Source organism: Mustela nigripes, chromosome 14 (genome assembly GCF_022355385.1).
Source record: "Mustela nigripes isolate SB6536 chromosome 14, MUSNIG.SB6536, whole genome shotgun sequence".
In the NCBI taxonomy this organism is placed as follows: domain Eukaryota; kingdom Metazoa; phylum Chordata; class Mammalia; order Carnivora; family Mustelidae; genus Mustela; species Mustela nigripes.
The window spans coordinates 102,430,890-102,442,704 of record NC_081570.1 but is presented as its reverse complement, the minus strand read 5'-3'; the positions used below and the strand labels follow the sequence as shown (position 1 = coordinate 102,442,704).

The 11,815-nt window shown below is 43.9% G+C and overlaps 1 long non-coding RNA gene across 1 annotated transcript; it reads right to left on the bottom strand.

Annotated features, from left to right (window-relative positions):
• Positions 1–5,427: 5,427 nt before the first annotated feature.
• On the bottom strand, positions 5,428–10,169 carry LOC132000693 (uncharacterized). Its single transcript, XR_009399432.1, has 4 exons — positions 9,706–10,169; positions 9,322–9,412; positions 7,625–7,842; positions 5,428–6,669 (listed from the first exon to the last, which is right to left on the bottom strand). It is a non-coding gene; the product is annotated as an uncharacterized LOC132000693 (long non-coding RNA).
• Between the last annotated feature and the right edge of the window lie 1,646 nt (positions 10,170–11,815).

The following is an 11,815-nucleotide window of genomic DNA, read 5'->3' as shown; positions in this document are numbered from 1 at the left end:
AAGTGGCGGGGGGGGTGGGAGGTTGGGGTACCAGGTGGTGGGTATTATAGAGGGCACGGATTGCATGGAGCACTGGGTGTGGTGCAAAAATAATGAATACTGTTTTTCTGAGAATAAATAAATTTTAAAAATTTAAGAACTCTTGATAAGCAAAAAGATGATAAACTTATCCATAATTCCACCACACACAGATCACCTGTATTAACATTTGCTGTATATTGTAAGCAATTTTTTCATTTAACAACATTCTGTGAACATTTTTTCCATATCATGTCATTAACTACTCTTCACCAATATCGGCCTAAAAGGCTGCATCATATTAATGGAATATTTTTGAATGAGGATTGATATTTAAAAAATGATGTTTTGGGGAAGGTCAGTCTAGCAGCAGGACTGGGAATGGGAAGAACCCACACGCAAGGAGTAATTAGGAAACTACTGAAATAATGCGAGAGAGTGGTGGTGACATGGGGGGAGAAGGCCAGCAGTGACTACTGGAAACATTAGGAAGAAAAAATCAACACCTTGGTAGCATCCAGGATGGAGGGTAAGTGACAATTCAAAGCTCAATCCCCAGGAGTGCCCTGGGTTTCAGGGCTGGAAACTTGGAAGATGCCTTCTAATGAGCAGAGATCATCTTTGCTATTTCTGATCACCAAATTTATCTCGATTTAGAGATTTAGAGAATGCAAGTTAACTTCACAGAGGAAGAACTTCATTTAGGAGAACAGCAGACCTGAACTCCCAGAGCCCAGGCATAAGGCCCCATTGCAATGTAGGGAGTCATTATTTTGAGAGACTCTACAGTGAGATGGAAAGACCACACTCTTGACCATTAAAAAGACGGCACTGTGCACTGCTGCTCTGCCACTTGTTGTGACCTTCGGCAAGCCTCTTAACCTCCTTGAGCTTTTTTGTCTATAACATGAGAGTGATAATATTTACTAGATAGAGTCATTGTGTGAAATAAATGAGGTGATATGTAAAATGCAGTCTGTAAGCAGGGCGTATTTAAGAAGTGGCAGTTTCTTTTATCACTGTAAAAAGAGCAATATTATAATAAAGTAATAATATCCCTGTAAATTGTCCCACAACTTGGTCCCTCCCCAGAGACGCACTCATGGCTAACCAGGGCATGACGATTTGTCAATGAAATGAAACTCATCAGTGAAATGAAGTTAATGCTGAAATAGTCCCTTTTGCCCATAGCTGTCTTCCCCGGCACACAGAGGGCTGTGGCTTACCTCATGAGCCAGAGCCATGGGGATGTGCTGTGAGGGTGGCTGGAGAGACTCCTTGTGTGTCAGAAACTTCCAGAGGTTTTCTGATCACACGACGGTGATGTCCATAGCAGAAGCAAAGAGGATTTTGAATCAACATTGATAGACTCGCTGCTTACTCTTCTGTCCCTCCTCTTCCACCAGCTCACAAGGATCTCGGGCTCAATGTTTCTCTGTGGCTAGAGTACAAACACTGATCATAACAAGAGACGAGGAGGCCAGAGGGAGAAGCAGACTCCCTGCAGAGCTGGGAGCCCTGTGCCGCACTTGGTCCCAGGATTCTGGGATCACAACCTGAGCCAAAGGCCGTGGCTTAACCAACTAGGCCACCCAGGCACCCCGGAATATTACATTTGAATGTGCCCAGCATGGTATCTGAGAGAAGTGGGAAACTTGCTGTTGGCTTTCCTTGGGGACCCTCTCTAAATCTATCTCTCCATGGGCCAGCAGGCCAGAAATTGTAGTGGTTTCAGCTGCCAGGCAAGTGTCTAGTGTACGATTAACAGAGACATCAAAATAGCCATCATTCTCCCCACCCCCCGTAAACTCCCCACAACCAACAACTCTGACACAACGAGAAACACCAAATATCTACTTTCCTAACTTAACTCTTGTCCCTTGCGGTTGGAAGAAGAGAAAACTTAGATTCAATCACCAACACCCCATTTGCCTTAGATGACATGAAACACATTCCTACATGGCAGGTAACAGGTTTTCTCCGGAAAACATGGGGGCACCTGCTGGTCTGCCAGAGAAAGCGCACCAACATTTATCTGCTCAGGATCTACTCCTCCAGCTTGAGCCCTGTTACATGCCCTTGCTGAATCTTATTTTCACAACAGCTGTGAGATGGATGTTATTATCCTCATTTATCAGATGAGGAAAAGACTCCGAAAGATTTAGGGGTGCTCAGCACAATAGGGGTTATCTGCCTCCCCCTTGTCCACATTTCTTTGAATTTTCCAGTATATGTTCCTATCATCTTGGTTGTAGATGGTTCTAGACCAGGTTCTAGACCAGTAGTCTTCCAGCCCATGCAAAGGGAGCAAGCAGTGTAGACCATATTTCCATCTTCGGAACAGTCTTCAGTTTCACCTGGTGGCAAACTAGACCCAAGTTAAATTCCGTGGATACAGTGTTAAACTTTGAGCGCTCCTTCTCAAGCCCAGGTTGTGGAGACCTTGCGCAATAAAGGTGGAATTACATTTTTTAAGTTAAAGCCCGAATTGTTGACTCCTTGGTTAAAAACAAATCCTCATACAACGTGCACCAGTTCCCCAATTCTTTTTTTTAACAAGACCATTATGTTTTCAAAAGTGAAGTCAGTGGAAATGTGCTGTTTCCTGCTGCCCTATGTCCCTGTTCCTTTTCTCTCTTTCTCACCCTGTGTGTGAATATTACGGGTTTCCTCCTTCCAGAGATGCTCACAGCTGTTTCCCTTCCTCCCTCTCTTGAGCCCTGGAGGGCAGCTTTCATTCTTCTACCTCAGCCTGCCTGGGGCCCCATGGAAACTTCCCCATGGTATGATTGCTTCCACACTTTTATATGCTTTAAAGAATATCAGCTGAGAACTGCTTATTGATCCCGAGTGGGGAATCCTCCCTTACAAAGCAATTTGTAGCCGTTGAAGGAATGTCGGGGCACCCTTCTCAATATCCTGCGCCCCCCTCCCACACCCTCCATGCCCCATTTGCATGTTGACACCCTCTAAGCCAAGCCCACCTTTGCCCGTGCCTCCTTTTCTAAGGATGTCCGACAAAGCTGACTTTTTGGATTCTCGGGCACTCATCCTGTGAACCATTTGAGCATTCCAGTTTTACACTAGATCTCTATCTACTTTGGAGATTTTGTTTCATTTTTTTTTAAAGATTTTATTTATTTGAGAGAGAAAGAGAGCAGAGAGAGAGAGAGAGAGAGCACACAAGAGGTAGGAAAAAGCAGGGGCAGAGGGAGAGGGAGAAGCAGGCTTCCCGAGGAGCAGGGAGCCTCACGCAGGACTCCATCCCAAGACCCCGGGATCATGACCTGAGCAGCAGAAGGCAGATGCCTAATGACTGAGCCACCCAGGCGCCCCTGAAGATTTTATTTTGGAAACCCAAATATCGAAAAGATGCAGCTGCTCCCCAAGCACTTAAAGTCCTGAGACACCTGGATGGATTCCACCTGCTCGGCTAGCACGAATCCTTCCGACCCTCCTCTCCCACCAAGTAGCAGGAAAATGGTGGCTGGCTAGGGTAGAGGCCATTTTTCACATTGCTCCTGATTAGCAGGACCCAACATACTGCAGGCCATCAGTGCTTGGCTCAGAGTAACAATGAAGAGAGGAGAAAGCAGCTTTGGGGTGCCCATTTGGCTCCAGGCATTGTACTAGTCTAGTCAGGGTCAAATATGGGATTTTATTAATCCAACCCACAGCCTCTCTAGAAAATTTGACACCATGCTCCTAGAAAATGAACACTTTCCATGGCCCTTTCTCCAGTCCTCATGATTTTACCAACAAGAACCCTAAGTTCAGAGAAATTAAACGGTTTGCCCAGGTCACACAGCAAAGAAGCAGACACAGGCAACTGGACCCTGTTCCTCCAAGTTCAATGTACTTCCCCTTTCTCCACAGCTGGCCAGGGCTCTGTAGACTCAAAATTCACACTGGAAATAAAGTCGGTGCACTGGAGTTTTCATTTTGGTACGATGCTATCTGCTACTGTTCTATGAATAGGAGTCCCCATTCCAACAGTGATGATCCCTTTCTGCTAAGGTACTAACAAAGCCACCATCTGGTTGCAGCCTCTGAATCCAGACCCCTCGAAATCCCCTTAGGCCTGGTCAGCTGAGTCGGAGAGAATGCAGCACATTTTTTTAAAACAGGCCTTTTTTTCTCAAAAATAGTTCCAAAAATATTTCCCCAAAATAGAACCATTATTTTATTTATTTATAAAATATTTTACTTATTTATTTGACACAGAGAAAGAGAGAGCATAAGCAGGAGGAGCTGCAGAGGGAGAGGGAGAAGCAGGCTCCCTGCTGAACAGGGAGCCTGTCCTAGGGCTCTATCCCAGGACCGTGAGGATCATGACCTGAGCCCAAGGCAGACACTTAACAGACTGAGCCACCCAGCTCAATAAAGTTGAGTTAACCTCTTCAACTTAACACCTTTCCCTCCTATTCATATACTGCTTTCAAAAGGAATACTGAACAAGGGGCACCTGGGTGGCTCAGTAGGTTAAGCCTCTGCCTTCCGCTCAGGTCATGATCCCAGGGTCCTGGGATGGAGTCCCACATCGGGCTCTCTGCTCAGCAGGGAGCCTGTTTCCTCCTCTCTCTCTCTCTCCCTGCCTGCCTCTCTGCCTACTTGTGATCTCTGTCAAATAAATAAATAAATAAATAATCTTTAAAAAAAATAAACAAACAAACAAACAAAAAAAAAAAAACAAAAGGAATGCTGAACTATTTTGAGCTACTGTATTAAGTTCATAAACTATTCCTCTCCCTGACTTAATGTCTACTACAGGACTTTTCCTCTAAGGAAATATGCTGTCATTGCTTTTTTGCTAGTCCCCAGACAGGTGGATCTTTGCTTTTCAGTGCCCTTTCTACCTTATATAAAAATGCTTATGCTGGAGGAGAGTTGGGGGGGGGGGGTAGCTGGCTGATGGATATTAAGTAGTAATGGGTGTTATATGCAACTGATGAGTCACTAAACTCTAGCTCTGAAACTAATAATACACTATATATTAATTAAATAAATTTAAATTTAAAAAATGTGTTGTTATTACTAAAAGTGGAACCAGAAATCCTAGCCTGTTACAAATAATTTTAAAAATACATCGAAATTGGGTGCTTAGGTGGCTCAGTTGGTTAAGCGTCTGTCTTGATTTCTGCTTAGGTCAAGATCTCAGGGTCATTAGATCGAGCCCTACTTCAGGCTCCGCACTGGGCATGGAACCTGCTTGAAGATTCTCTCTCTCCCACTCCCTCTGCCCCTCCCTCAGTTTGAGTGCTCTCTCACTCTCTCTTTCAAACAACAACAACAACAACAAAACAGAACAACAAAAAAAAATGCATTGAAATAAGGCATCCTTTGGATTTTAGAAACATTATATTTATTCATAGGTATTCAGACCATCTAAAATAGCCTAAAACTCTCATGTTTTTCAAATACCTCTGCTCCACTATTTGCCACCTTTCTCGGGTGAGTGATTTCCAAAACATTATTCATTCATCCTACGAGAGCAAGGGCTCCAGAACCAAACTGACAAGAACGACCCACAGACCAAAGAATTAATAAAAACAATAGAGTATCATAGCAAGCTGCTCAGGAGAGAAACATTTACTGTGTGCTGCTTTGATCGAGGCTATTTGACTATAGGACAAGCTAGTTTCTAAAAAGGGAGATTTTTGTTAAGGGTATCAAAATGTCTCTGGAATTGGCGCTGAAAACTGGAAGTTCACTGGAGGCCGAGACAGCCCTTTGCCCACCTTGCTCTCAGCGCACACGGTCCCAACTCTCCGAGCCTGTTGTCTCCACTCTCCTCCCAGGACATCACGTTCTTCTGCCTCTTCCGCCAATGGGGGCTGCTCCTCCATGCTCCAGCCTGCATCTGAATGCGGCTTCCTTCCCAGGCTGTCGGCTCAGGCCCTGACTCTGCTTGTCCTTTCTGCCTGGTTCCCACAGGCTCAGATGCTTAATATCCCAATTCCAAATTTCAGGAGGAAGATGACGGGTGCAGCTTAGATCAGGAGCAGCCCAATCAGCCATGGAGCCATGTGTTGCCAGCACGACCAATTCAGGAGTGGCCTCATCACGGGGGAGTTACCAGAGGAAAAAGATGTGGGGTATTTAGTTTAAGCACAGCTATGTGCTCTGCACAGCACAGTGTGTGTTGGGCAGGGGCAGGGACAAGCATGGGGATCAGAATCTGCACAGACAAGACTTTCAGATCCAGGTTCTGCCACTTCTTAATTAATCTGGACAAGTTCAGTAACTCCCAACATTGATTTTCTAGGCTGGTGAATAGGGACAATAAATACATCAAAGTATCACAGTGCAGATCAAATGAGATGATGTTTGCCAATTGACTGGCATGGCCAAATACTAAAAAATGCTAGCTTCCTTTTGCCCCTGTCTACGCTAGGCTGTATACCAAGTTTAGAAGTATCACAATTAATCAGGGTTTTTGTGACATGTGGAAAGCAAACCATTAGCATTTACACAGTGCTGTAGAAAAACAAGACTTCTTGGGGTGCCTGGGTGGCTCAGTCGATTAAGCGTCTCCCTTTGGCTCCGGTCATGATCCCAAGGTCCTGGGATTGAGTTCCGCATCGGGTTCCCTGCTCGGCTGGGAGCCTGCTTCTCCCTCTTCCCCTCTCCCTGCTTGTGCTGACACTCTCTCTGTCAAATAAATAAATAAAACCTTTAAAACAAAACAAAACAAAAAAGGTCGATTCACAGACCTGTACCCCTGGGGATAAAAATACATTATATGTTCATAAAAAATAAAATTTAAAAAAAAAGGAAAAAAAGGAAAGAAAAACAAGAATTCTTGAAAACACAAAGAGAGGATATTAAACAAATGGACACTCCCAGCCTCTCTCTTTTCGGCATCAAATAATAATATTAGTAATTAGCATTCAGAAAGTGCTTTACCTCATACACACGGTTTGTGACTGATATTACCTCCTTCTGTTCTCGTAATGACCTTGTAGGATCGATATGTTTGTTAGCTTCCTTTTACAGCCTAGGCTAAATAAACTGGCCAAAGTCATATGGTTGGTGGCAGATATAGGACTCAAACCCAGGGCCCCAGCCTCCAAAACCCCTTGAGCTCTTCAGTGCCATTCCCAGAAGATACTTAAGTTCTGGGTCAACTATTTCATTGCCCATTTTTTCATCTGATACCCCACCCCATTCTCACAACCCCACACCATAACTGTCAAAGCCTTCCCAGTTTAATTCCAGGCTCCCTTTCCAGCTTCCTGCAACCTGAAACCCAAATACCCATGTTCTCCTGTGTCTCTGTGGATTTTCTTACCATTTCTTACTCTAAGAGTGTCTTTATTGGGGCTTCCTGGGTGGCTCAGTTGATTAAGCATCTGCCTTCGGCTCAGGTCATGATCTCAGGGTCTTGGGATCGAGTCCCAGATTGGGCTCCCCACTCAGGGGGAGTCTGCTTCTCCCTCTACCTCTGCCTCTCCCCCTACCCAAACCCCCAGCCTGTGCTCTCTGTGAAATAAATAGGGTCCTTAAAAAAAAAAAAAAAAGTGTCCTTCTTTCTTGTAGTCCAGCTAGGGCCTAGTTCTAGCTCAATGGTTGTCCCATCGAGAAAGCGTTCCCATGAGCCACGCACCATGCAGTGTCATTCCTTCCCTCCTCCGGGCTTCCTTAGAAGGCTTCAAATGGCTTCAAATCAGAGCAACTTCTGACAACAACAGGAAGAAACACTTTTTCATCTTTGCATCTTCAGTATCTGTCCCAGCATGTGCCACGTAGTAGGTGCCTGGGAAATGTTTATTGGGTTGAATCTGATGAAAGTTCCAAACATGGATAGCCACAGCATCATCGGTTCTAGAAGAATATCTTCTGGTCATTTTAACAGTTTCAAATTCCAACCAGTCTCCTTAACTGAATGGTCAACTTTTAAACTTACTATCAACATTCCACTTAATGTTTTATGATGTTTGTACTAATTTTTCAGATTATACTATCCACATCTACCCAGAAACAATGATTAGAATCTTCTTTAGTTTATTATGAATGAAATAGAATCCAGTAGAAGCTTGGATATCTGAATGAAGCAAAAATTGGGACCATTATAGAACTTAATTCAACAAAAACTCGAGTTCTGGTTGCCCAAGTACTGCTTCCTTATTTCCTTTGATTATCTGATTTAAGAGGTTGTTACCCTATGGGAGCAGATAAATGTCACTCTATGGCTAGGCTCTATCACCTGTAAGATAGAGATGATACTAAGACCGTCTATGGGGTTATTGTAAGGAAACAGAAAGCATCGAAGGGAGCTTGTCAACAGTAGACATTATAATGATCAAACTTCTCCTTGGTCTGTAGAAAAGAAATTTCTGCTAGATCCGTGTTGTCCCAAGGTTATGGTGTTTCATTTTAAAAAACTGCTCTTATCCGGGTGGTGGGTATCATGGGAGGGCACATATTGCATGGAGCATTGGGTGTGGCGCATAAACAATGAATCTTGGAATACTGAAAAGAAATAAAATAAAATAAAATAAAATGGAAAAAATTTTTAAAAATAAAAGAAATAAATCTTAAAAACAAAAAACAAAAAAACCTGATCTTACAAGCAGTTTTTGACTATCTCCAAATGGAACAAAGCCTGCAAGACCATTCATAGACAGTTAGGTCTCTGTATGAGCAGGCTCACCTCTATCCACCTTGTCTCTTACAAACATTCATTCATTCATATTTTCTTTCAATAAATATTAATTGAGAAAATCAGGTGGTCTGGAGACTTGCCTTAGAAAGAGTGTGTAATGCAGCCTAAGGGCACCAAAGGAAAGTTTTCTCAGAGGAAGTGAGGCCCTAGAGCACCTTATTTTATTTTGGGAGTACCTAATTCATCATTTTGAAACTGTCCATTTCCATCTTCTGTGATGCTCTCAAGGATGGAAGGTCAGGGGCTAGGTCTTGGGTGTGTCGGAAGCCTTAGTGCCCAGTATGGTGCTTAGCACATAGTAAGCCCTCAATTAATATTTATTGAAAGAAAAAAATGAAAAAATGTTGATACAAGGAGAGCTAGGCGTGGGTAAATGTCTGATCCCATATTTGGAAGGCTAGACATCATTAAAGGACCAAAATAATTAGGAATAATACTTGAGGATTCGTCGCCCCCCCCGCCCCCCCCCCCCCCCCCGCTGAAGAGCAGGTGTAATTCCAAGCTTTGCCTCATTTGGAACATTCCCAGACTAAGACCTGGATGTGGACAGACACTCGGTGAGCATGGATGTGCAGTTCTGTGATTGAAAATAAACACTGCCAGTCATTTCTCTAACAGCAACATTCCACTCTCTTCACCTCTGCTCCCTGCCTTTCCTTCCCAGGGCTATTTTTAATTCTCCATATGAGGGTGATGCTCAAGGATGCTCAAGGAAGGAACCTCCATACCCTAAAAGAGAAAGTGAGGAAAATATTAGAATAGGACTAACAGGAAGGTGCACCATTCACAACAAAGGTGAACAGATATTCCCACTAGATAGCTCCCATTCTCCTTTTAACATGTACAATTTCTACTGCAGCATTGATATATTTGAAATATAATAATTAAAATTTGTATGATATTTCTTTAATGCACCTATCAAAATACTGAATTTAATCATCACGACGATCCAGTAAGACAAGTTCTTATTCTTTCTTCTGAACAGATCAGCAAATTGAGTTCAGTGCAGTTGAGTGACTTACCCTAAAATCACACAGTAGGTAGTGAAGACCAGAATCAAACCCAGTTCTTCCAGGTCTGACACTTTGCTGTTTGTTTGGCTTCATGTTTCAGTTACTTCCATATACTCTTCCCACCCCCAAGTCCTTTTCTTATTCATCGCCGTCTCCCTTATAACCTACCATACATCGCTCATAGTAAACACACAATAACATTCAAGAAACTGAACTTCTTTAAAGATCCGATCTACTTCCACGAAGAGAATGGTAAAATATGGTAATAGAAATTTTACGTCTTCTGGTCAAAGAGCAGAGGTACTTTGAAGCCTTTCCTCATGGACTGTGCTCCCTGGTGTGGAGCCAGTTCCAATTCTGGAATGTCAAGTCCAGTGTGAGATGGTGACAGCGCTGTAGCTCACTACTCCAGATCCCCAGACGCACCAGGGAGGAAGGGATGCTCCTGGTGGGTACCAGTTTCAAGTATTTCCTCCAGCACAGCTCATAGGACCTAAGAACAAGGGATGCTAATAATTAAAAGCGAAATCAAACACAGCACCTGTGAGCGGGATCCTACCACTGACTCACGCTGTGGTCACCCTATCTTGGTAGCTTACGAGAGGAAGGGATGGTGGTGGTTAAAGCAGGAACTGGCTGTGCCCAGTTTCCTCGTCGACAAAAGGGGAGAATACTCGTGGTCTTCATTGGGTTGCTGCAGCCCATGCACCAGCCCATGAGCGCTCTGTGCCTAACTGTTGTCCCTCTCACTCTTTCCTTGCAATTGCATCCTACCTGTTCTTGGGTTCTGTATGTCTTTTCCCCATGATTGTGAACCTCATGGTCAATCATTTATTTGAATCCCTGTGGCACTCACCATCTGGCTTATATGGGTCTTTATCGTTTCCTGCATGTTAACCTTATTTCTCAGAAGAGCATGAACTCTGCAAGGGCAAGCCAGATGCCTGGCATGCAGGGTTAAACTGTGAGCCGAATTCTTGCTGTCCACTATGGAAGGAGGCACAGATTGTTACTCTGATGTTCCTCTGTCTCTTCAGGAAAAGATTCAGTGCATGTGGTGGGTTGGAAAAATATAGGCACGTATTACAAAAGACCCGAAAAGAAAATGTAGAATAACACACAACAGGTTTTATTCAAATGTTTATCTTATTTTTTTTTAAACATTTTATTTGTTTAATTGCAAGAGAGAGAGAACACAAGCAAAGGGGAACAGGAGAGAGAGAAGCAGACATACCGCTGAACAGGGAGCCATCATGGGGCTCCCTTCCAGGAACCTGGTATCATGACCTGAGCTAAAGGAAGAAGCCTAACTGACTGAGTCACCCAGGCATTCATCAGATGTTTATTTTAAATAATTATTTTTGAGGTGTTAGTTTTAAGCTCTCTTCTGCTTTCATAGAGGTGCTGCTCCTTTGACATGCATCTTAGAAAGGAAGAGATCTTCCCTCTAAGGTAGCTGCAGTGCCCAGCCCCGCCCAATTTTCAGTCCAGCCTGACAAAGACCAGTGTTCTTCCAAGGGCTCAGACCCTTATCTGCTAGGTCTGGAACTTGTTGCTACATCTCTGTGCCATAACTGTTGTACTTGGTGCTGAGTGTGACAAGCCGTAACTCCTCCCACATCTCACATCAGATGGCCCCATTTGTGTGGCTGGGCTTCTGCCTGTTTCTGTTTCCTACTGAATACTTTCTTTGTGGGCTGGCACTCTGCCCTCCACCCAGCCCACTCACCCAGCTAGTCTAACTCTGTCCATGCCCCTCTCCTGGCAGGGGAACAGGGCACAGTCAGCCAAAAGGCTTCAACTTTCAGTGCTCTATGGGACAAGCTTAAGTTTGCTAAAGATTAAGGCTGGGATTAAGGTTAACTCAACTGTTGGGAAATGCTTCTAATGGAAGAGTAACTCAGAACCATGAACTTAGTGCCAGTCCTAACAACATGCTACTATTCTATACTGACTGCTGCCGTGTTGATTCATTATGTCAGAACTTCTTGGACAGCAATAGCTTCAGTCAAGTTCAAATTCACTGAGCCCTTTGCTCCCTGGGCACTAGACAATTGGGCATCTTTCTAGAAGATGGGTTCTTGAGCCAGAGTAGATTCCAGCTTCTCACCCTTCATCT